This window comes from Hippopotamus amphibius, chromosome 3 (assembly GCF_030028045.1).
Source record: "Hippopotamus amphibius kiboko isolate mHipAmp2 chromosome 3, mHipAmp2.hap2, whole genome shotgun sequence".
Classification (NCBI taxonomy): domain Eukaryota; kingdom Metazoa; phylum Chordata; class Mammalia; order Artiodactyla; family Hippopotamidae; genus Hippopotamus; species Hippopotamus amphibius.
The window spans coordinates 99,362,662-99,387,905 of NC_080188.1; the positions used below are offsets into that span (position 1 = coordinate 99,362,662).

The 25,244-nt window shown below is 60.9% G+C and overlaps 1 protein-coding gene and 1 pseudogene across 2 annotated transcripts in view; both read left to right on the top strand.

The window, feature by feature from the left end:
• Positions 1–25,244, top strand: part of BRSK2 (BR serine/threonine kinase 2) — a 63,669-nt gene that overhangs the window by 12,540 nt on the left and 25,885 nt on the right. The window lies entirely within an intron of this gene.
• On the top strand, positions 19,108–19,796 carry LOC130849713 (60S ribosomal protein L35a-like; annotated as a pseudogene).

The following is a 25,244-nucleotide window of genomic DNA, read 5'->3' on the forward strand; positions in this document are numbered from 1 at the left end:
GAGTGGCCAGCGCAGGTGGGGGCAGGGTGAGAGGCTGCCACGCTGGCAGGACGGTGTGGGGCTCTCTGGTGTGTGTGCCTCAGCACAGGCGGCCTCCTGGAGGCCTTGGTCTGGGACTTCATAACCCAGGCCTGCGCCCCGTGGCCAGCGTGGAGGCCGACCTCATGACTGCAAGTGCAAAGATGTGCACGTAATTGAGCACCTCGCCTGCCTGTCCTGGGGGGGTGTGCTGGGGGAGGGTACGGGACAGTCTCCTCTGCCTGGGTCGGGGGCCAGGGATCAGAGCAGAGGCCTGGGGACACTGAGCGGGGGCCTGTGGCTGGCAAATCAGGGCAGGGCCGCTCTGCATCCGCTCAGGGCTGAGCTCCTGTCCTGAGACCTCGTGCCCATTTGTGCCTTCGGGTGGCAGGTCACACTGCCCGGGCCTTCTAGCTGCTCCCCAAGTGCTAGCCCCGAGAGGGGAGGAAGTGGCAGAAGTGGACATCCCGCCTGGGCTCCCTGGCCATGGACAGCTCCGGGCAGGCAGGCCTCCTAGAAACAGTTGAAGGTGCTCGGGGACTGAGCTGATGTGTGGGAGGACGGGGTGGCGGATGTGGGCAGATGGGTCTCTGACTCTCTTCTCCTCTCTGTCCTTCGGAGAAGCTGACCGCTAAGCAGCTTCTATTATTACCCCACGCTGAAGATTACACCCACAGGCGCCCTTCTGGGGCTGGGCAGGCTCTCCTGGCACCTGACCCTGGCTGGGCGGGGATGGGGCTGGGGGCCACAGGCCTGCTTCCCACTTCCTGCTGGTACTGCAGGCAAGGTGTGCGTCTGTCTGTCTGTCTGTCTGTCTGAGGGACCTGGTCAGGGACCTTGTCTGGGCCAGGTGGGAGCAGCCTGTCCACGGCCTGCCTGGCCCAGCACCTTGGTGTCCGTCTCGTGCCCAGCACTGGTGGGCCCCTGGGTGGCCAGCCGCCGCCTTAGCCCTCAGCTCCCCCAGATCTGGTGCCCGCCCCCACCCCGCTGTATGCAGTCTCAGGCAGGTGTCGCGGTGCAGAGGAGCAAACCGAGCCCCCAGGCCCATCTGCAGCCAGCGCCCTGGGAGCCCTGTCCTGCCCGGGAGCCCTGACCGGGGGAATCGGACAGCTGGCCTCCTGGGACGGTCTAGGCTGGGGTCCCCAGCTCCCCCACCCATGAGCAGGGTGGGGGCACAGGCTTCTTGGCCCCGGGGAGGGTGGGACACAAGACCTACCTTGTGGTTGGGGAAACCAAGTCAGCAGATAGTTTAAAAAATGTGGATGGGGGTTTTGGGTTTTTTTTTGTTTTTTGTTTTGTTTTTAATGCTAAATCCAACTTTGACACTGCAGAGTGGTCCTGTGGCCCCCACGCGCTTCTCATGTGGGGACAGGAGATCTTAGCCACAGACCAGAGAGGGCTTGTCAGCCCCACAGCATCCCCTGCTCTGCCTTCTTGTTCCTTCTGACCCCACCCGCTGAGTCGCGGGAGCCCACGAGGCCCTCCCAGGTGTGCAGGGCCAAGGGGCTGCTGGGGGTACCTGGTGGCCAGGTGGGCAGGCTATGCCTTCCTCTGCTTGACCACAGGCTGGCCAGCAGATGAGGGGTACCTCCCCTGCACAAGGCTTCGTTGTGTCCTGTGTCGGGGACTGGGGGTGGGGCCAGGGGGCTGGTGGGAGCTGGGAAGCAGGTGGGGGTGGAGGGCGGCCAGCTTCTGGCATCTGGTCACCCACGGTGCCTGCCCCTCAGGGCGGGGACTGAGGGGAGGCCCAGGGCTTCTGGGAGGTATTTCCACACCTGGCTTAGCTGTGAGCAGCTCTGGGCCTGGCTTTGTGCCAGAGGGCCTCCATGCCTGACAGGTGTGTGTGGGGTTGCGTGGCATTGCGTCTGCTACCAGAGAGGCTGCGGGTGTGCATGTCTGTGTGTGGTGATGGGCAGAGATCCCTTGGGCCTCCTGGAGCAGGCATCCTGGGCTCGTCACCGAGGCAACCCCATCACCATCCCTGGGGCCTGGCGGGGGTGGAGCAGAAAGGAGGGAAGGCCTAGACAGGGGTCTGTGGTTGCTGCTAAAGCCCTCTGAGGCTTGGCCTGTAGACAGCCTGCCTCTCCTGGGGACCCCTCCTCTTCCCTCCACCAGGCACTGGGTCACTGACCCTGAATCACTCCTGCTGTCACCACAGCTCTGTCCCTCCACTGCCCACCCCCCTCCCCACACACATACATCCTTGGGGGGCTGGACAGCTGCTGGTGGGGCATCCTTCCATCACACGATGGCATCCATGCTGCAGGTGTGACCCGGGCCCCATGGAGTCCAGCCTCCTTGTACACGGGGCTCCTTGCGTGTGGGACCCGGCACCCTTGTCTTCACGGCTGCTGTGCCTCTGCCACCTGCTCCCCACAAGCCTCCGACCCCTCCTTTTCCTGGGTACCTTGGGCCAGTCTCCCTCCTTCCTGTAGATGCCTGCCCGGTGACCCCTGCGTCAGCCCCCAGGCCTACGGCTTCTGAAACTAGGGCACTGGCTTAAAAAATACAACAAAAAAGACAACTTACCAGATTGAATTACTGAATAGTTACTGAATTCAATCATGATGTTTCATTAGGCTAATTTTACAGTGTTGAATTGATAAAGCAGTTTATAAAAGCCTCATGTGGTCACCTGCCACTGTGGGAAGTGGAGACGGGTGCCCGCTCACCGGCCTTTGGGAAGCCCCGCTCCTCTGGGAGGATCTCCCAGTGTGAGTGGGTGGAGGTCTGGGCAGGGAGGGCAGGAAGGGGGCCCAGCCAGTTGTTTGCTGTCACTTCACCCAGCACACCCTAGAACTGATGGCTTCCCAGCACTCGAGCCCTCCAGACAAGGCCACCGGGTCCCCCTGGGCATCCCACCTGGTGCCCGCGTGCGGCTGCGGCCAGAGGGCCGAGGGGCCCAGCAGGGCTGGAGGAGCTGGGCTTTCAGGTCGGGCCTCCGAGTACCTGGGGCTCTAGGAAGTGGTGCTGAGTGCACAGTAGGTGGATGCCCCTCAAGGACGCTGGCTGGGCAGGTGGGCTTTCTGTGGCGTGGCCGAGGAAGACCCTGAGGGGCCCTGCTGTGTCTGGGGGAGACCTGGCCTGGCGGGGCGGTGACGTCCAGCTCTGGGTGTCCACCAGGAGACCTTGACTGAGGGAGGAGTGTCCACCCTTCTGCCCCGGCTCCAGGGTGGGCTGGCAGGTGGGCCCGTGTAGGGGTCCTGGGGGGTGGGGAGTTGGAGCTGGGGAGGGAGGGGGAGGCGAGCCCTGTGGTAGTTACCATGGCAACCTAGGTGCTGCTGAGGCTGGGGGGAGTGTCTCTGGGGAGAGGGTGCCCTGCTGGCTGGGCCCTCAGCCCAGGAAGGAAGCCGTAGGTCCCCTGCCCTCTCCTGCCAACCCCGGGGTGGGGGGACCTGGGATGGCCCTCAGTGTGCTACCAGCGTCTCCCCCATTCTGTCCCTGCAGCCACGCTCCGCCTGCCTTGACCAGATCCTTCCACAGCCCCAAGCGAATGCCCCCCTGTGGTAGGAAGGAGCCCAGTCCTGGACACACCCCGGTGGGTGGGTGCCAGGGCAAAGGCCCTTGGAAGGAACCAGGGTGGATGCGGTACCACAGGGGCTGGGGTGGGAGTTGGGGGATCACAGCACAGCCTTGGGCTGTCCCGCTCCCTCCTGCCCCTGCCTCCCAGACCCACGGGGGCTGCTGGGCAGAAAGAGCAGGACAGACCCGGGAGGGCCAGGCCCTCTTGCTCCTGTGGCCCCCATGACTCTGCCTCGACCCCGGCCTGGCTCCCTCGCTCCCGGGCCTGAGCCTGAGCCTGTGGGGCTGTGGCCGCACTGGGAGTGTCTCAGACCCGCCTGAGGCCTGTTCACGGCTCTGTCCTGGCCAGCCTGGTCGAAGCCCCTGTCTGGGGGTGCTGGGCATTTGTGGTTCTCTTGGGAATCGCCCGTCTCATAATTGGTGCCTTTGAAGCAGCCAGCATTGGCAGATTTCTAAAGGAGCTTGTCTAAGGAGCTTGTCAGAGCCCTTCATATACGAGGGCCGGGTTCACCTGGCCCTTCCTTCTATCTCGGGGTGGGATGCTCTCAGTCACTTCTGGCTGCGGTTCTACCAGGGGTTCCGTTGACATGAAAACCCAGGGAAGGCGGGCTGTGGACAGTGGCCAGGCTGCTGCGGAGGGCGGGATGGGGGGCGCAGGATGCCTGGGTGGGGGACCCAGGGAGGAATACTCCGGCGCTTTAAGTGCTCCTGGAGGCAGCTGAGATGGGCAGGCTGCTGGGGAAGCAGGTGTTGGGGTGCAAACCAAGGCTCAACAAACACGAGGAAAAGGAAAACCCTGAACTCGGCCATCTCGGGCTGGATGCCTCTGGGTAAGTCACTGAACCTCTCTGAGCCTGGGGCCCTTGTGGAGGGGCAGTCATGGTATCTGCCTGGCAGAGGTGTGGTGTGACGTGGCTGCAGCCGTGTGCCTGCTTGTCATCGTGATGGCTGTGACCGCCGGGCGTTGTCTCCAGCCCCGGCTGCAGTGTGTGGGGTGCTTCCCTTCTCAGTGGTCTCCCTGGTCCACCTGGCATTTATCTGGAGCAGCACGTGCAGGTGGGGCTGCCTGCTGTGTCTCCTTGGCTTGGTCACCTGCTGCGCACCACCTGCTGGGTAGCCTCAGGGCAGGGTGGGGGGAGGGCTGGCCTCCTGGGGATGCATCTTGGGTGGGGCTGGCAGCAGGCCAGGGCCCCCTTGGTGGGGGCACAGCAGGGGAGGTGGGTCAGGGACCAGACAGGGCACTAGCCATTCTGCAGCGCAAGACAGTCTTGCCCTGGGCAGGGCTGGCACCATGGCCGGGGAGGGATGGGGGGCAGAGGAGGGGCGCTTCGCCTGGCCTTTTGTGCAGGAGGCAGGTGTTAGTGGGGCTGAGGCCATGCCCACTAGCTGGGGGCAGAGGTCTCTGAGGCCAGTGGGGGCTGCAGCCAGTGGCTTGCTCTGAGCCCAGGGCCCAACTGAAGGGAGCAGGAAGGAAGGGGGTGGGGGAGAGCGCTCAGTGCCCTTGCCTTTCTGCTCCCGTTGTCATGGCAACAGATGGTGGTTTGGCAGGAGAGAGGAGGGGAAGGGCTTTGTATGAGGAGGCTCCAGATTTGGAGACCAGCTGGGATCCTTCAGGGTCGGGGGTGGGGGCTCTGGCCGCCAGGCTGAGCAAGCTCCTCCCCTGGGCCCCAGCGCAGCCCCACTTCACAGGGCAGATTTTAGACACAAACCCGCGTCTGAGCCTCCTTTCTCTGGAGTGCCAGTCCCGCCCCGGCTCACAGTGGCCACCTGGCCCCCTGGCTCGCCGCCCTTCTCTCCCCTGGCTCCTGGGCCAGAGCTGCAAATTGGAAAGAGACCCGTTCCCGACCCCCCCACCAACACCCCATGAGCCTGGGTCAGTGGGTGAAGCGGGGGGGGGGGGGGGCTCTGCCCCCAGCTCTGGGGTTGGGGAGAAGGCCCGGCTAGAACCCAGCAGCCTCATGCCCAGGGCTTCGACGACTCTGCTCGGCCAGTCTCCCTCTGCATCTGGGGAGGGGAATGGAGGGGGCCCAGGCTTTCCAGGGTGATCACCTGAGCAGGCCCCTCACCCCACCCTGCACCCGGCTCCCTCCCTCCCACTGCCCCTCGACCTGCTCCCCAGGCCAGGCTGGTGTGAGGCCTGTGTGAGCCTGAGGCGTTTGTGAGCGTGAGGGGTCCTGGCCTCACCCCTGGGAAGGGCCCTGCATGCGTCCACCAGGACCCGCTGAGCCTCTGCTGTGGCTTCCCATGGCGACTGTGCAGCAGAGCCGAACCTGGCCTGGTGCCGCCCACCCCTCGCCAGCCCAGTCTGGCATCCAAGGCCCTGACGCAGCACAGCGCAGGTGGGAAGGGGGGCAAGGACGGGGCCCCTCCTGCTGCCCCGCCCGCAGGGCACCTGCTCTGGCCAGCTTGCTAGCCTGCCCCACTCAGCCTCTTCGGGAAGGTTGGCCGATCGGCCTTGGCCAGAGGGCGCCTTGGTCTTGGCCAGAGGGCGCCTTGGTCTTGGCCAGAGGGCACCTTGGCCGGACGTCCAGCGGCGGGGCTGGTTCCTGTGGCAACTCGTGGCTCCCAGGGCTCAGGCCTGGGCCACCGTCTCCGGCTCTGGCTGAGCAGGTCGGCAGGATGGGGTCTGCCCCGCAAGCCCCTGGGACCCCTGCCCCATCACTAGCTTCTGGCCATGTGCCCCTCCCCGCAGCCTCAGCTCGGTGCCTCCCCAAAGCTCACCCTGGGTCTCGCTGGACCCCACCCCCTACCCACTCTCAGCAGTCCCCACCCCCTCCTACCTCCCGCCTCTGCCCCGCCCCCTCCTACCTCCCCTGCAGCCCCAGGCCCCAGCGCTTACCCCCAGAGGCCCTCTGGGGACCCTGTCTCAGGACTGGAATGCCTGTCAGGGGCCTGGGCTGGCACTGGGGAGAGACTGACCGCCCCTGCCTTGGGAGGCCTGGGGCTCCTGCAGGGCCTGGACAGTAGGAGGCCTGGGGCATGGTACGAGGTCCCCTCACTGCAGAGGGGCCAGGGGGCCCGGCTCCTGACCTTTCTCAGGAAAGAGGTGTGTGGTGATGGGCGGGATGGCAAAGCCACACGTGCAGTGTGTGTGTGTGTGTGTATGTGTGTACGCACACACATACACGTGCGTGTGTGTCTTTCCTTGAAGGCGGCCGCTCCCAACCCCTGCCAGGCACCAACCAGAAGGGGGAGGGGAGGAGGGGGGGAGGGGCAGCCTAGTCCAGGCAGCTTCCCCTGCAGACACAGTGACCTGTCCCCAGGGTGGGGAGTGGGCTCGGAGAGCCAGCTGGTGGGGCCCCTCTTCACTGCCCTGTGGCCCTGGGGAGACTCTGCTGGTGTCTGCCTATTCCCGAGGCTGGGGTCCTGGGGCGGCAAGGCCTGGGTGGGGGTGGTTGTGGTCCCCCTGCAGGGATGGGAAGCTTGGCCCCTGGCACTGCCCCCTGCAGGCCCTGGGGGAGGCGGGGAAGAGGAAAGGACCCCTGGGCCAGCCCAGGCCCTGGTGTGGCCGCAGCTCACCATCCCTTTCCCAGGGCCGCTTCCAGAGTCAGGGCAGTGTCTGCAGTGCCCCCGCCCTCGGGGAAGTGATTGGAGGCCAAGGGCAGCTGCCCTCCGGCGGAGAAGCCAGAGAATTTTGTGGCTGGTTTGGTAAAATACTCCTCTTTTCTGGGTGGACTTAATTGGACTGTTTTCAGTGTAAGAAAGCTATTCCTAGAAGGTGGGGGAGGGGCGGGCCAGAGCCAGCCCAGGTGTGGGGTGAGGCCCCTGAATGACGGGACACTGGGTAGGGGGCCAGGAGGGCGTGGGGGCCAGGCAGATGCCAGGGGACCCCAGTGCAGCCCAGGAGGCGTGAGACACGGGACCCTGTGGCTGTCCTGCCCCGCCAGCTGCACCCTCCCCCAGGCCCCCACCTTCAGGTGTGCAGAGGTCCGCCCCCCAGGTCAGGAGGGGACTGGGCGTAGGGCATCTGGGGCCTGTGGTGTGGAAGCTGAGCCCTGTCTCCGGGGATCCCCACACTGTCCCCACATCCCCCCGGGTCCAGATGGTGTCTTCCTGGGCAGAGCAGGTGGGGGTCAGGAGGAGGGGTCCCGACCTGAGCTCCAGGGTCAGCAGAACCTGCTGCACCCCTCCCTCCACCTCACGCCGTCTTTGGGGACAACGGCTTCTCAAGGGGGCAAAGCAGCTGTGACTCCTGGGCAGGTGCCCTGGCCGCTGGTCTCAGCCTTGGCTGTAGGCAGAGAGGAGGTGACCGCCTGGCGTGGGCTTTGGGAACCAAGGCCAGGGGCAGCCCTGGCCAGTGGCCACTGCTGCAGGGCCAGGGAATAGGGCCACCCTCGGGGGCTAGAGGCTCGTCTGGGGGGCCTGGGCTGTGGTTGGGGCTGCCTGTGACCACTGCACCTGGTGGCCAGTATGGACACGTGGCAGCCTGTCCCACCCCTGCTGGACCCCCTTGGATCCTGACACCCAGAGCAGGCCATAGCTGAACGGTCCTTACAGCAGAAGCGTGTTTGGTAATAGTCAGTGACAGAAGGTGGTAACTGTGTTCTTCATCTGTTCTTTGGGTCTAAAACTGCTGTCATTAGTTAATTTAATTCATTTAAAAAGAAGACTTTATTTTCAGATCCAAAGATACTAAAGTAAAGTATTTCATGTATGAACCAAGGTTTGCACTTTTCCAAAGACAACACAACCCTGTGTCTTTGCTTTGAGCCGTGAGCACGGGAGCCTCCGGGGCAGGTGGGAGCCTCCGCGTGGCAGCCAGAACTTTCCTCCCACAGAAAGTGGTGCGTGTTGGAATTCAAGGACACGTCCTCCGTGTGGACGCAGCATCCGTCGCGATGGCCACACACGGGACGGAGACCCACCTGTGGGCAGCGATTGCGCAGAATGGGGAGGATGACGGACTGCGTTTGGTGGGAGGGTGTTTGTTGTATCACTGACGTTTGGAGTCATTGGTGCTTGATGACAAAAAGTAAACCCATTTTTTTTCTTTTTTAAGAAGCTGAGATGAAATTCAGGTAGCATAGATGGCGTTTTACAGTGTGAGGTCCCAAAGCGTTTAGCGCGTTCAGTGCTGTTTGGCCCCCACCTCTGCCTCCAGAGCAGCCTGGTCCTGCAGAGGAGCCCGGTGCCCTTCAGGAGTGACCCTCATACCCTCCCCTGGCCCTGGCAGCCACCCATCTGCTTTCTGTTTCTGTGGGTTTATTGCTATTGTAGATGTTTCATAGAAATGGAATCGTGCATGTGTGGCCATTCGTGTCTGTCTGCTTTCACATAGCAGAAAGTCCTCAAGGTTCACCCAGGGTGTAGCCCGTGTCAGAATTTCCTTCCTCTTTAAGGCTGAATAATAGTCCTTTGTGTGGCTGGACCATTTTTTTTGTTTGTTTGTTTTTTGGCCGTGCCTCACAGCTTCTGGGATCTTAGTCCCCCGACCAGGGATGGAACCTGGGCCCCGACAGTGGAAACGCCGAGTCCTAACCACTGGACTGCCAGGGAAGTCCCCAGGCCACATGTTTTGCCCATTCATCCGTTGATGGGCACTGAGGTTATTTCCACCTTTGGCTGCTGTGAACATGCATGGGTGCGTTTGAGTCCCTGCTTTTGGTCCTTTTGGGAACACACCTAGGAACGTAACATTTATGTTTAATTTTTCGAAGAACAGCCAGACTGCTTTCTGGTAGACCCAATTTTAGTGAGTTTATTTTTGCTATTAATAGACAGGGCCCCCCTGTTGCCTCCCCCACCCCTGATGGGTGGCTCCCACCACCCGCCCCACCGTCAGCACACCACTGCGCCCCCTTCCTTTGCAGAATTTATTGGCTTAGAGGGAGGGTGTGACCCGCCCACGTCTGTGCAATGCTCACAGGTGGTCCTGGTTCTGCTGGGGGCTCCCTGGGCTGCTGCCTACCTGTTGCACTGGGCTCCACGGTGGCCACGGCTCCCTTCGGCCACTGTCCTAGGAAGGCAGCCGTGGGAGCCCCAAGCGCAGCCTTGGGCTCTTGGTGGTTCTGTTCTGTGTCTCAGTTCTTAGGGATTTGGGCAAGTTGGGAGTTTTGAGGTCTGTTGCTAGCTGGGACCTAGAACAACGTGATGGACAGAGTTCACCACCAGTTCCCGTGGGTAGCCCTGGGCCTCATCCAGTGCACAGGGTACTTCCCAGTGGACAGGGCAGTGTGGCTCCCGAGCGGCTGGGGAGGGGCAGAGGCCACAGCGTCGAGGGCTGCTTTCTCTCTGGGGTGGGGCCCGGAGGTGTGTCCACGTGTCCGTGGGAGTGAGATACAATAAATGAAGTGAGGAAAACACCCAAGGCTTGTGTATTTTAGGATTTAGTAGGTCTACCAGGTGTAAGATTATTTGGTCCAGTTGCTGCTATTTGTCTGGATGTTGTTCTCCACTGCTGTGGTGGTAACAAGGCTGCACCCTGGTCCGCTGGCCCCTCAGAGGGGCCCGGGCACAGATGACTTGCTGAGTGCCGCTCCCAAGGCCACCTTGTTGAACCGTTTCCAGTTGCACCGTTTCTGGGGGTGAGCTCACAGCTCAGGGTCTTGACAGGTCAAGTTAGGCAGTCCCCAGTGGCCCCTGCATCTCCCCCCAGGAGAGCTCCAGGTAGATACCTGCGGCTCTTCCCAGGCATCCTTGGGTTTCTGTGTGCTTGCAGGTACCACAGTAAACGCCTGTCTTGTTCTGTTGGCTGCAGCGGTAGCTCTTCTCTTTCCCTGCAAGATGAGTATACTGCCTTCCTCATCTCTCTCCCTCCCATCCTCCTTTCTAGCAGCTACTTTTACCTTTTTTTTTTTAAGCAATAGTATCTGTCTGTCTGTCAGCCCCACACCTGCCTTGTGGGGTTTGACTGTTGGTTGACTCTCAAAAGTGAAAAATAATAGAGGGTTTCCCTAGATGTCAGTCGGGAATTGTTGGTCAATGCTGGGCTAGGTATTGTGCCAGGATCACCTGTCCTAGTCGTGTGACCCGCTCGAAGGAAGCTGTGCACATGGTCTTTACGGAGTTGGGAAAGTCAGGGGTTTGGGGTCCGTCAGTGGAATCTGTTTTCTGAAATCCTGTGAATGTTTTTGTTCATGATGCATTCCATTTGCATCACCGTGACTTTCTTGAAGAGTCCTTTGGTTTTCCTGGAGTTCCCGGTTGCCTTTCTTTCTCATTGCACTACTTATTGTAAACTCAGTACATGTATTTATGGGCAGGCCATCTGATCTGTTGAGTTCCTTTTTTCTCATGGTAGCCTCCTTTCCAGAGCCTTCTGTCCTGCTCCAGTCTGCCTTGTTTCTCTAAGAGGCCTCCTTTGGGGGGGTTCCCAGGACCCCTTTCTGGATGGGATTGTAGCTTCCTTCTGGTCTACCACCTCCTTTTGTCAGGTGACTTCCCAGGAAAGGTGACGTGGGAGGCACCTTCCCTGTGTACTCTCACTCCTCCGTTAGCTCCTGACCTCGAGTGCTGGTGGGAGATCAGATGCCAGCCTGACTCCCCTGCCTTTTCCTTGGCCCCTGTTTACATCAGAGCTTCTTGAAAGTGTTCTTCCCATTGAACCCACATCTTTTCCCTCTACCTCTTGACCCGGCCGCCCTACTGCACGACCCTCACAGTTGCCAAATCAACAGTCACTTGGCGGTCCCTGCTGTCAGCAGCATCTCACGCAGTCGGACATCCTCCACCCCTTAACTTATGAAACCCTGTGCTTGCCCTGTCTTTCCTCCTCCCCTTCCATCCGCTTCGGACCCACCTCATCTTGCCAGCCCGAGAGCTGGAGTCCCCCCAGGCAGTTGGGCTCTTCTCTGCCAATGGTCACCCCAGGTGACCTTGTCCCTTCCCGCATGCTTAGGGTTGGCACAGCCCATCTGTATCGTCCTCTTACTTTCAACCTGTGTGTGTCGTAGTTAAAGTGTCACTTGTAAACAACACGTACTTGGGTTTGGGCTTCCTTTTTCGCCAGTCTGAGCCTCTTAGTTGGAGTGTTTAGATCATTTACATTTCATGTAGTTACTGACGTGCTTTGGTTTAAGTCTACCATCTTGCTATTTGTTTCCTATTTGTCCCATCTGTTCTTTGTACATTTTCCCTCCTTTCCTGGCTTTTTTTGTATCAGCCAGGTATTTTTTTAGTTAATCCACTTTCTTTCCTCTTTTAGTATTTTCACCACATCTCTTTGATTATTTGTTTAGCAATTACTCCAGAGCAGTTGTTCTCAAAATCTTAGACCAGGGACCCCTTGCGGAGATTCTTATGGGGTGGGAGGGTCCATGAGGCCCAAACTGTTTTCATATATTATAGGGTATCATTATAGGATAGTATTTGCCTCAGTATGGGGTGGGGGAGGTTTCCATGAGGTTCACTGTGTATCTTCTTTGAAGGCAGATATTAAAGAGGTTTGCAGAGATGGAAAACAGTACCATTTTTCTCACTAGCTCTTTTTAGTCTTGGGGAAAAAAAATGGTTATTTTTAATAAAAATTATATTTGTATATACTAGGTTTATTATATTGAATGAATTATTAAATATTTGTAGAATTTCTCAGTTTTAACTTCTAATCCAGTAAGTATCATACATAAAAGTTCTTTGGTGTTACGAGTACAGCGGGATTCTGAGACCACAGAGGCTGGGGCGCTCCGACTTGGGGGTTGCAGTGTGCCACCTGTCACAGTCCTGCTGGAGTCCGCTCGGCCCCACGCTGCCGAGGGGAGGGCCCCCTGACGCAGCCCCTCGTTTCTGGGCCCCTGTGGTGTGTGACTTCTGCCTGGTGCTGACCCCACAGTACTTTGCTGTTGCGTCGTCCGTAGAATCGAGTCTTTAAAGAAATGCTCTTTTGGGGAGGACGTTCTGGTTTCCTTGTGTGTGCCCTTCTTGGTGCACCCTTTCCAGCCTGTGGGTCGAGGTTCCCGGGGAGGTCACTTTCCCTAAACCTGCAGAGCTTCCTTCTGTGCTTTTCTAGTGCTCACTGCACATCCTTTCAGCTTTTGCCTAACTACAAATATCTTTATTTTTCTTTTGTTTTGAAGGATATTTTTGCTGGCTATAGAATCTTAGGTCTTCTTTCAGCACCGGAGGAGTGTTAAGCCCTTGACTCTTGGTCGTCCTGTTTCTGGTGAGAAGTCAGGCGCTAGGATGCTCCCTGGGATGTCATGTGCATTTTCTTCTGTGGCTGCTTTTAAGATTTCCTCTTTCTCTCGGTTTCATCAGTTTGGCAGTGATATGCCTTTGGTGGGGCTTTCTGTGTTTCTATCCTGCTTTGGCTTGGTGGCCTCATGGACCTGTGGGCTGAGGTATCTAATAATTTGGGGAAGCATGTGGCTGTTGCTTCTTAACAGACGCCCTCCGCCCTGTCCCCCGACCCCTCCTCTTTCTCTTTTTTTGTTCTTTTGCTCTCTGTCCTTCAGCGTGGATGGTTTATATCGGCCTGTCTTACAGTTCACTAGTCCTTTCGTCTGTTGTGTCCAGTCTGCTGTTAAGTCCATTCAGTGAATTCTTTTTGTCCATCTTTTCCTCTAATTAAAAATATATATTTATAATATTACTGTAAAATCCTTTTCAGAAAACTCTGCTGTTTGGGTCAGTGGCAGCCTGCTTCCATCAGCTCTTTTTTCTTTTGCAGGTAGGCCACTTTTCCTGCTTCTTTGTGTACGTCACCATCTTTATTGTGTGCTGGGCATTATTGATTTGGAAGATCAGTGCAGTGGGTGAGGCTTCCCAGAAAGGGCTCGCCTTTGCCTCTGCCGGGCATGTAGGGTGGGAGGACTTTCTCTGGGTCAGGGCTGAGTGGCCACTTCAGCAAGTTCTGTTCAGCTCTAGCCAAGTGTCTCGAGGGTGTAAACCCCACGGAGTGGACACCTCTTTTTGTTGTTTTCGTTTTGGATGCTTGTCCCTGGAGTCGTTGAGTGAATGCGTGAATGAAGGAAGCAGGCTCCCAGGGTCTCACCTTGGAGCGGTCGTGCCTGGGCGTGGGTCAGCTTGCAGCCAGGGCGTGGGCCGACCGAGGGCCTCCTGCTCTGCTGTGTCCGTCTGCCCCAGGGCATTGGTGCTGTCCACCCTCAGCTACTTGCTTTAGACAGACGTTGGGCATCCTGGATGCACCATCTCCTATTGTTTCACCTTTTCTGTCCTTTGCTCTGCTGCATTGGGCGTTTTCTCATGTTTTTAGTCTTTCTTTCAGCGGTTTCTTTCTCTAGCCGTTACTGTTATATCTTAGAGCTCTTTCTTGTTTTCTCATTTTATCTGTGGATTTCCTGTTTTATAGGGGTAGCAGTTTATTAAATCCTGGCAAATCAGTGCAGTAAACAGTGAAATAATTTAAAATGTCTGTTTCTACCAAGTCAGCGCGGTTTCTCTCTTAGACTTCCTCTAGTGACATGTGGCTGGCTGCTTACCTTCTGTGCGAGAGGCTGGAACATTCTTGCCTGGGTTTCTCCTGGGGGTAGGGGGGTGTCTCCTGCCCAGAGTTCAGAGTGCGGGGTGCCTGCTGGGGGCACGCGGATGGCAGGGACTGGGCATTTGGCATGTCAGAAGCAGGATAAGCAGAGCAGCCTCCTGGCCCCGTGGTCCTGGAATTTGTCCCTGTTGTGTCTCAGTCTTGGCCTGGAGGGAGGGGGTGCTGAGCCAGGCTGTCCCCACATCGACACCCTTGGTAAATGCGCATCTGTTTTTGCAGCCCCATCCCAGGCCTGCCCTCTGCCCCTAGCTGACACTGGTACCTGGAGCCTCTCTAGGGCACCCTGGAGGCTGGGAGGCCTGGCCCCTGCCCTGTTTCCCATCACCTGCCCTCAGCCTTCCTTCTTCAGGAGGTTTCTGGAATGTCTTGAGATCTCTATTTTCTACCACCGGGCTCCCTCTTTTCTAATCCAGAGGGTGGGGTCAGTAGGAGGCAAACACAAGGGACCTGGGCCTTTCTGTCCTGTGGGGCCCTGGCAGCCTCTCCAGGTACTGGCCTCTAGCCCAGAACTCTTCCCAGGCCCCCCTTAAACATCTGTCCCAGCCCCCCATCCTCCAAAACTCCAGCCAGCTCTGCCATCTCCCCTGTCACCTGGGGCAGCAGAGTCCTCTGGGCTCAGCCCTCCTCCCTTCAGCTTCCTCCCCTGGTTCCTCATCAGTCTCCAGTGGAGATGCTTCTGAACAGGCGCCTCATGTGGCCTGCTTGGGAAGCACCTCCGGGCACCTCCCGGCCCCCGAGGATGCTCCTGTTCCCAGCAGCTTCCAGAGCCCCTGCCAGGCTCTGGTGGGGCCAGGGTCCCCTCCTTCCTGAGCCAGAGGCCTGGGCGTTTGGCATCCCCTTTGCATTCACCAGGTGCCCAGTGTCACCCCTTCCCAGCTCGGACTGCGGGATCCTGGCCTGAGTGTCTCCTGGGGGAGGAGCGTCTATGTCCCCAGGACTGCTGTGGCCCCCCCTCACCCCTCCGACTGGGTCCTGGCGAGTGCATCCTTCAATCAGTGGTTCCTATCAGCATTTTCCCATTAGGTACAGAGCTGAGAGGGAGGGGCAGGCACTGAAGATCATCTGATTTTCTGGGGGCTCTGGGCCTGAAAGCATTTCCAGGCCCTGCAGGCTGCCTGCGGGCCGTGGGGCGAGAGTGCCTGGCTTGGCTGCCCCCCTCCCGGAGTACCCCTGCCTGTGCTGAGGGTTAGAACCGCCACCCAGCCGGGCATTTTCATGGGTGCAATCCCAGCTGCCTCTGGGAGGGGGAGGGAGGAAGTATAGGATGCTTATGACTGAGGGATGTGTGTGTGTGTGTGTGTGAGAGGGGTGGGGGGTTTTCTCATTTAATCTTTACTGGCATCAGGGCAGGGTGTTAGGATACCCCTGAGGCTGGAGGGGCCACCCAAGCCCCCACCCCAGGCGGGATTGGGGAACCAGGCTCCAGAGCCCGGCCGTGACCACAGCATCCCGCCCACAGCTGGCCAGATATGGCGACTCAGCCGGCGAAGGACCTTCAGGTCCCAGAATAGCACCCGGGATACGTCAGGGGCACAGAATGGCTGTGGAGGAGGGTACGGCTCATGGGTGTGCGTGGGGAGGGGGCCCCACATCTCTTTCCTTTCTTGGGTCAGGGGCTGCTCTGGGGCTTCAGGCGTGTCCCATGGAGGGGGCTGCAGTACCCCTTGTTGTGTTTGGGTGCTGTGGGGGGTGGGGCGGGCAGGGAGCCTGGTAGAGGCAGCCGAACGGCTGCACTGCGTGTGAAATATTTTAGGGCTTAATTAATTTAATTTGAGAGGTTCCTTTTCGGAGCGTGAACAGTTGTCTCCCAAGAGACACGCGCCGGCGCCTCCCCCTTCCGCCTGCCTGGCGCTGGTGGGCGAAGGAAACAGGGAATCTATATCGAGAGTGAGCGTGGCGGGTGCTGGCGCGCCCGTGTCCCCCCCCCCCCCAGTCCTCCCATCGCAGCCCCCTTCTCAACCCCTGGAGGAGCATGATGTGGGGTGCAGGAGTGCCACTGGGAGCTCAGGAGCTCAAAGCTGGGGCACACAATCCAGGCATCCCCACCAAGGAGGGGGAGGAGGAGGAGGTTGGGGAGCTCAGATCCCAGGAGGAGAGGCCGAGAGAGAACCAGGTGGGGAAGGAAGGGGGTGGGGGGGATAGTGGGAAGAACCAGGCAGGACCACTAATGAGGGGACCACGTGGGCTTTGATGTTGGCAGCAACTTCAAAGCGGCCGCCCCCTCTGCACGGGTCTGGAGGCGGCGTGTTTGAAGTGGGCCCCCTGGGCCTGGGCACCCCCCTGGGTGGGGAGCCCGGGGCGGGTGGGGGTGCTCCCTGGTCCAGCTCTCCTCCCTCCCTGCACTCCGTCTGCCTGGAGGAGCGGACTCTAAAGGCACACGTGAGGGAGGCGGTCCTGGACCAGGGCCTGGGAGGGGAAAGGGGGCAGCTGCTTAGGGTGCCCCCAGACATCCCCCTAGGCCCGGTCTCCAGTCAGAAGGGCTTACAGGGCCCCGGCCAGGGACGCGGGTAGAGCTAGGCCATGCTGCTGGCCTCGGGAGGGCAGGGGTCTGTAGCCAGTCTTTATTTTCTTCAGGGTCTGTGCTCACTGAAGCCTGGGCCTACGATCCCTGAAATTCCCCAGCCATGGGGCCCTGGTGGTCAGTGGTCAGGCAGAATGGAGAGGGTGCCCATGCTGCCATCAGGTGGGGGCGGGGGTGGCTGCAAGTAGGGGTGGGGGGGTAGGGGGGCTTGGCCTTAGCTCCACCACCCCCCCTCACCTCCCAGCTGCTCCAGCCCAGAGCAACGTGGACCCTCTTGCAGTGGGTGCTTTTCCAGCAGGCCTGCCCCTCTGGCCTTGGAGCGGTGGTGAAGACGGTGCTCCTGGCCCTGCTGTGGAAGCCACTTCTGACCTCCCTGAGTACTGCCCTCAGAGATGTGGAGCTGGCAAGGGTCCCTGTCCAGGTGGAGCTGGGCTGGCCCTGCCCCCCGCTCTCCCAGGGCTCCACCTGGGCCCTGTTTCGCAGAGCTCCATCCCCTGCCCAGCCCAACTCCCATCGTCCCTGCCTCCCCACACTCCTCCATCCCTGCCTCCCCACACTTAGTCGGAGGGTCGGAGGGAAGTGTTCTCTGAGGCTCTGAGGGCCCTTCAGTGGGCGAGAGCTGTGGGGGGCCCTGGGTGGCAGGGAGGTGCTCCGTGTCCAGGTGTTGGAACCCGGGCAGGCGGGCAGGCGGGCAGGTGGGTGGCCTCCCCTGAGGTCTGGGCTGGTGTGTGGGAGCGTGCAGCGGGGTGTGTGTGCCACTGGCATCCTGGGTTTCTGGGCCATGCCCCAGGGTGTGGTGCAGGCAGGCCTCCTGCTGGGCCCAGCCCAGAGCAGCGGTGTGCCCTGCGGCGGAGGTGCCCAGGATCACTGACTACTGGCTTCCAAGGGCATCCTGGCTGTGCCTGGGTGGGGGCAAGGCAGGACCCTCCGGTGCTCAGCTGGCACTGCCCTCTGGTGCAGAGGGAGCTTCGGGTGCCACCTGCCCCTCTGCAGCCCCAGGAAATGGCAGGCATTCCCTCTGGCATCTCTGTATTTTCCTCACTTCTTTGCCTAGCACACCTTTGACTCCCCAAGCCTGTACTGAGGGGGTGATGGGGATGGGGAAGCCCCGCCTCCAGGCTGGCCGTGTGGCAGCTTCACCCTGACTTCCTGGGCAGTGGCAGTGAGCTTGGGGTCATGCAGGCCTCTCCCAACCTTGTCTCCCCTTCTGAGAAAGGGAGGGGGCTGTTGCAAGGATCAGGGTTCAAGTGGAACCTACTTGGGAGCCTTTGTTCTGACCAGACAGTGGCATGGTTGGAGCCGGTGGCCACATGCTGCCCACTGCGCAGAGCCCACCTGACCCAGGGTCTCAGCCAGGTGCCAGGCTGGCCGGTTTGCAGCCCACAGGGCCCGGTCCCCCACATCCTGCGGGTGCAGGCGGGGCAAGGGTAGGAGCATGCCAGCCTCTCATAGAGGCAGCAGAACCCGACACCCCACCCCCAGTCCTGTCCTTAACCTCTCCAGGCCCCACATGCTGTTGGGAGCTGCCCGCTCCGGTGGGCACAGAGGCCTTTGCTGTGTGTGGGGGGGGCGTGGAGAGGGGCTCACGTGCTTACACAGAGCCTCTGGAGTGAACAGAAGCCTGTCTGAGCTGTACCGGGAGGCTTGTGGTGAGAGGACACTCAGGGTAAATACCGTGTGAGCCGAAGGCAACCTGCACAGTTCCCTGGGGCCCCTCGCAGCTGCCACAGCCCTGGTCGCTAGAACAACAGAGTCTTCTTCTCAACTCCAGGGGCCAGAAGTCTGCCAGTGGTTCTCCTGAGGCTCTGAGGGAGGATGCTTCCAGGCCCCTCCCCCCGCTTCTGGTGTTTTGCCGGCTCTTATAGAGGCATCACTGTGGCCTCTGCCTCTGTCTTCGCCCGGCCTGCTCCCTGCATCTGTGTCTAGCCTTCCTCTGTCTCTCTCCTCTGAGGACTTTGTCATTGGATTTAGGGCCCATCCGTGCTCCACGCAGGGTGAGCTCCACGAAGACCTGTCACTCACTCACATATCTCTTCAAAACCAAACATGGGTTCCCAGTATTAGGATGGGGACACGTCTTCTCGGGGCCACCATGCAGCCCCTGCACACGTGGGGCTGGGGCCCCAAGCGGACCCCAGTTTTGCACTGTCGCTCCCTGCCCGTGGGCTCAGGAGCTGCTCAGCTGCTGCCAGGAACCCTTGGCCATCGCCTGGAGTGTGAGCTGGTCCTGCAGGACAAGGGGGGTGATGCTCTTCCTGGAAGCCTGGACAGGGGCGCCACCAGGGCTCCTCCCCCACAGCTGGGTACCCCCAGGTGGGCACAGGGGTTAACCCTCTCCCTAGTGGGGTGGCCTCCTGCCACCCTCAGGATCCCCCACCCAACCAGGCACAGGAGGGGCCTGTGTCAGGGGAAGAGACAGGGTCAGCGTGGGAGACAGGGCGGGCTGAGAGGTGCCCTTTTCTGAGTAGTCATCTGGTGGCAGGAGTTTCCCAATGTTTAGAAGACAAGGATACAGGAACTTTGGGGGCAAATAAGTGGGCTAGGCTCAGCTGTGTGCCTCTCGCGAGGCACTGGTGCGGCTCCGACGCTCTACCAGCTAATGGTTTCTATGGATGCCAGCAACAGGGAGGACAGGATGGAGGAGATTTGGGACTGATGGTGCTGGTCCCCTGACCTCCGAGCATGGGTGCTCCGGTAACCGGAGTTGCTTCCGGGCCCTGGCGGAGTGGAATGTGAAATAGAAGCGTTTTGGAGTTTGCTTAGCTGTCAGGCATCCTCTGAATTTGGGGTGTTTTTCCAGAGGAGACGAGGTGGGAAACGCGCATTGCAAGAATTTAAACTGATTCTTTTTGTTTTAAGGCCTGCTGGGAACAGGACTTCTAAAACGACAAATATGTCTGGAAGGTTGTGGTCCAAGGCCATTTTTGCTGGCTATAAGTGGGGTCTACGGAACTAGAGGGAGCACACAGCTCTCCTGATAATTGCAGGTGTATATGCTCGAGATGAAACTGAATTCTATTTAGGCAAGAGATGTGCTTATGTGTACAAAGCAAAGAACAACACAGTGACTCCTGGTGGAAAACCTAACAAAACTAGAGTGATCTGGGGAAAAATAACTCGCGCTCATGGAAACAGTGGCATGGTTTGTGCCAAATTCCGAAGCAACCTTCCTGCTAAGGCCATTGGACACAGAATCCGTGTAATGCTGTACCCTTCAAGGATTTAAACTTATTGAAAAGTAAATAAATAAAAGTGTGGATTTGTTCTCTTGTAAAAAAAAAAAAAAAAAAAGACAAAGATACAGCCCTCACCGCCCCTCCCCATGCCCAGGAGTGGGGACAGCCATGCATCACCCTCACCCACCACCAGCATCTGTGCCACTTGCTGCCCCTCGGGCTCCCAACCCGGCCAGTCCTCGGAGGACTCAGTCCTGGGAGCTGGGCAGGCCCTTGCTCTCCCCCAGAGATGGCGGGAGCTGGCCAGCAGGCTGGGGGTCGAGACAGACGAGGGGTGAGGCTCTGGCCCTGGGACTCCTGCCAGGTAGGCTGCCTGGGGGAGAGGCCACCCCCCTTCCCATCTCAGAGTTTCACAGGCAGCTCCTACTGTCCGATGAGGCTGGGCTGGGCTAGGGGGTGGTATTTTCCTGCTTCCTCAGATAAGGAAAGTCAGTTGGGGGTGGGGGGGTAGCAGTTTCTTTTTTTTTTTTTTTTTTAAATTCCCATATCCTCTCCCTCTTGAGCCTCCCTCCCACTGGCGGGGGTGGGGGGGGTGGGGGCAGGTTCTTATCCGAGAGCCGTGGCTGGGACCACCAGGCCCATCTGCCTCTCTGGCTGTGTGTCCTGTCCGTGAGGCTGTCCCCCACGTGTGTTCAGCTCACACCGGATGCCAGGCCTGGCGTTCCTCTGAAGCCTGGTGGTTGGAGGGCTGAGTATACTTGATCTTTGTTGCTGTGTAACAGGCTGCCCCCAAAACGTAGTGTCCTGAGGGGCAGGCAGCCAGGGCAGGCAGCCAGGGCAGCCGAGTGGGGGTCGTGGGGCTCAGGGGTCTCACGAGGTTCCAGGTGTGGGCTGGACTGGGCCCAGGTGCTGCTCCTGGAGGGGGCCGCCCCCGTTGTCGCCTGGAGGCCAGGCCGCCGTCTCCAAGGGGCACTGCCTCGTGACAAGGTGGCTGGGCTCCTCCCAGCAGGGACCCCAGGGACCCCAAAGGAAGCTGCGCTCTTGTTAGCGTCTGACCTTGGAGACAAGAAGCCGTCCATTCTGCCACGTCCCACTGGCCGCACAGACCAGCCGTGTGCAGCGTGGGGGAGACCACACTGCCTGGGGGCCAGCTTCCAGGAGGCACAGGTCACTGGGGGTCCTTGTGGGGCTGCAGTCCACCGAGGTGTGCGGAGCAGCAGGTGCCGAGGTGGCAGGAAGGGCCCGCATCGGGAGGCCAGGTGTAAACACTTGTAGTCCCTCAAGCGGGGCCTGTGCCTCCTTCCTCACCGCTCCTGCCTGGTGGTGCCCAGCGGGGGAGGGGCCTCTCCTTGGGCTCAGCTTCCTGGAAAGCCCCTCAGGCCAGCTGGTCCTGTGGCTCCACCCCCTGTGGCTGCCACCTGGGCAAACCTGGTGACACAGGCTCCCATCCAGGCCTCAAGCTCGTGGAGAACCCGGGCTCCTGCCTGAGCTCTGCCTCCAGAACCGCCCACTCTCTCTTGGCACCGTGAGGGCACAGGTGAGCTCTCCTGAGGGCAGGCTGGGGTCCCCAGGCCAGCACTTGGGTCCAGCCTGGGCGTGCAGTTGTGGCGCATGTGGGGACAGTGGCCAGGCCAGGGCCATGAGGCTGCAGGAGCAGCTGAGACCACCCACGGCGGCAGGACTTCCCTCAGGGAGGCCACTGAGCCGGCCCTTGTGTGCAGAGCCTGGGAAGCTCTGCTCCCAGTGACCGTCCAGGGCAGCCCGCAGGCTCTTAGCAGGACACCGCACTTATGCCGGAAGACACGTCCCCTCCCAGGCTGGGGACGCAGCCCCGTTGCTGCCCCGGCCCCATCTCAGTTATGGCAGCTGAGCCTGTCTCGCCCCGACTGCTCTCCACAGCACCTCCCGTGCCGGCTATGGGCAGCTGGGCTAGAGGCAGGGCCAGTGCAGGGTGGCCAGCTTTGCTGACTCATTTTCCCAAAAGCCAGTGTAGAGCTGCCTTCCCCACCCTCGTCTGAGGAGAGCCCGGGCGGGAGGGGTGACGGGCTGCTCCATTCTGTCCACCCCAGGGAAACGGCGTCCCCCCCATGTCCCTCCCGCGTCCCCACAGTGAGGCGGCTTGAGGTGGCGGAAAGTGGGTCACGTCAGCTGTGCTTGTGACCCTGGGGAGCTGCCGTATGGTCCAGAGGCGCAGTGGATACTGACGCGGGAGGAGGGCTGGGCGCCGTCCTGGGCGCTACTGACCCTTGGGTGGTCCTGGACGCCGATGTCTCCTGAGGCGCTGAGAGGGGCTCTGGGGGGTCCAGGCCGGCTGCCCTGCCCTCCTCCTGGTTCAGCGGAAGCCTGCGGGGGGAGCGGAGCTGCCAGGTGACCAGAGCTGGCCTCTGGCACCTCCTGCCCCCCGCCCCCAGTCTGGCCGCCCAGGCCTGCATCCCCAGTGCGAGGAGGCCCATGTGGGCACAGTGACGGGGCTTCGCGGGAGCGGGTGTGTCCTGTCGCTTCCCCTCAGGGTCTGTTTCCTGTCCCCAAGGGCCTGGGATTGGGAGGCTGGGGCTGCGGCCGGGGCTCGGTCAGCACCACGGACAGCGGTGGGGCTGCCTGCGGAGAAGTTTCCACGGGACTCGCAGTCCCTCCGCGGAGTAACGGGAATAAGGGCGCTTGAGGCTCCGGACTGGTCCCCCCTCCTCCAGAGCCTCGGGACCCGCTTTCTGGGAAAGAAGCGGACTCCCATCCTTTATCTGAACTTTCACCCTCCTCTGGAGGGGATCTCACAGAAGAGGGTCTCCGGGGACTCCCCCGTAGGGGTGGGGCAGGCAGGAGGGACAGGGCAGGGTGCCACGCGGGAGGGAGCCCTAGACCTGTGAAGCTGCCACTCGGTGGGTCTGGCAGGATGGAGACGGCGGGGTGGGATGGGGTGGCGAGAGAAGGGCCTTTTGGGCAGAAGCTCCAGGGCCCTGGAGAGCTGACCCCACCGAGGGAAGAGCCCAGGGCTTGTGGCTGGGGAGGAAGGGAGGGGGGACTGGGGAGCACAGAGGACCGTGCAGGGGACAGCCCGGCCCAGGGGGTGGAGGGGCTGAGTCGGATGTGCGGAGGGGCCCGGGTCTCCACCACCTTCCCTGAAGCCCCTGACCCAGGGGGCCGTCTCTCTTCCCTCAGCTGTTCCACTCCCCAGGCGCGGATGCTGTCGGTGGTAGTGTGATCTGGATTTGGTGACTTAAGCAAGAAATGGCAAAACCAGTCTTGCCTTTCTTTGCTTTCACGTCTGTCGGAGCCGTGTTCACCCCGCACGAGTCACTTGCCAGCAGGGCCCAGGGAGGAACTGGCTGCCGTGTGCAGCCCGTGAGCCAGTCGGCAATGTGGGGGTGTGGGCAGGGGCGACCACATATGGGACCTGTGTACGTGTATGTGCACTGGCGTGCGTGCACCCTCTCGTGCCCCTGTTCACGTGTGCTGAGGACTCCCAGCCGGCACGTGGTGGGCGTGCGGAGGACGCTGCCGGTGAGCGCTGGCTGGGGTGTGGAGCGCAAGCAGGGGAGGCTCGAGGCCACACTCCTGTGTTGTCACACGGTGGCTGGGACACGTCAGCCTTGGGAGAGAAGGTCCGTGGAGGGGACTCAGGCCTCGAAGCCCTCCTGCCACAGACGCCGGCTGTGTGTGGCCCCCAGGCCCCGAGAATCTCCTCCCAGTCTGTTAAAGGGAAGCTGGGGGCCCTGGGTGACGGGAGCCCACGGGGCATCTTCAGGGGCCATAAGTGTAGGAAACACATCCCAATCCTGGGGTGGGGAGGCTGCCACCCATGAGACGCCCAGGGAGGGTGGTCACAGTGCCGCATGGTGGGGGAATGACCCGTTGAGCCACGGTCCGCCCCGTCCCCCCACCCCGCCACCATCCAGGGGCTCAGATGAGGTGGACAGCGTGTGGGCTGGGTGGGAGTGTCTGCGAGGGGGTATCAGATATGGAAACCGACAGAGGAATGTCACTGATGGGAATGGGACCTCCCTCTAGTCCCAACCCCCAGGTAGCAGCCACTTGCAGGGTGGCTGGAAAAGGCCTGGGTGCAGGACGCTCATTGGGCCCCCGAGGGGTGCCGTGGGCTGGGCTCAGGGTGCCATGGGACAAGCTGGGGTCTCAGGACCTGATGGCAGCAGGCAAAGGGGCGAGGGGCCCCCGGGGGGCAGGACCCTCTGGGAGGTGCTCCAAGCGTGCTTTGAGGGAGGCAGTGCAGTGGCCTGGCACCTGGACAGAAGGCAGATAGCTGAGGGCCTCACGGCAGCTCTGAGCACAAGATGAAGGATGGAGGGACGGGCCCCCTGGGGGCTGCATGGCTGGGGGCAACAGGCCTTGGCAGGCCACCCTGAGAGGTTGAGAAGGGAGCCTGGTGCTGCCCATGCCAGACCAGGGCTTTGCCCTCCCCGGCGGGCCTGAGTGCTTGCAGAGGCTCATAACTCGGGGGGTGGAAACAGCACTGGAGGCTGGGACGCAGTTTGAGGGAGTGATCCCCCCCACTGTGTCTGAGGGAGTGGAGTCTCCAGGCAGCCTCGATTGCCCTGCTGGGCTATAGGGCTGAGCCTGAGTCCCCTTCCCCCCACCCCCCTCTCCAGATGCAGCAGTGTCACCTGCCCCGGACCCCTGTCCAGCCCCAATGGCAGTCTCTGGGCAGTGGAGTCTGGGCCCCGCTCCGGGCGCTCCCCGCAGGGCAGTGGTCCTTCATGCTCTGTTCACTCCTCCGAGCTGGCCGCCCCCAGGGTGCAGAGCCCTCTAGGCCTCTCCCGAAGGTCCCCAACCAAGAAGAAAAGGGAGGCCAAGGATGACCTGAGAGCCAGAGGGTGAGGCATCTGCTCAGGACCACCCCGCCTGACCTCTGACCCCACAGGCCCCTCTGGCCATTTCCCATGCTGAGACCCCCTGCAGGTCTGAGGACTCCGCTAGCCTCCACCCTCCTGCTCCCCACTGCTCCCAGGCTGCCCAGGGCCGTGGCCTCTTTCCTCCGACCAGACTGGGTTGACAGCTGACTGGAGGCCGGTGGGGCTGGGGGCCGGCGGGGGCTGCAGAGGAGGCTGAATCAGGCCCGGAGACGCCCTGCCCCCCAGCTCTGTGGCCACTTCTGGGCCCACAAGCCCCAGTAGCTGAATGGAGGGACCGGGGTGATCAGGAGGGCTGTCCTGTCGCCCCCGGCCCTTGGTCCAGGTCGGGGGAGGGCCCCACACTCCTTGAGTGCCTGGGGCCGGGTGCAGGGTCTGCTCTCAGCAGTTCCTGGGTCCCCTTGACCCTCCCGCCCGTGCCCAGGAGCCCTGGAAGGTGGGCGCCTGTGTTCGTGCACGTGTGTCCTTGTGCCTGAGCCTGCGGTATGGTGGGGAGCCCGTGGTGGGCCCAGGGTCCTCAGGATGCCCTGGAGGAGCCCCTTCCTGCAGCGTGGGCGCAGGCGGCCCAGCACCCCCAGGCACCCACTGCACGGGCGGGACGCCTCTGTTCCCGCTGCAATTATCTGTGACACTCTATACTTTCCTTCTCTTGATGTGTGTAGTGTTTGCTGTAAAGACAATAATTAGAGATAAAATCACAATTGGAA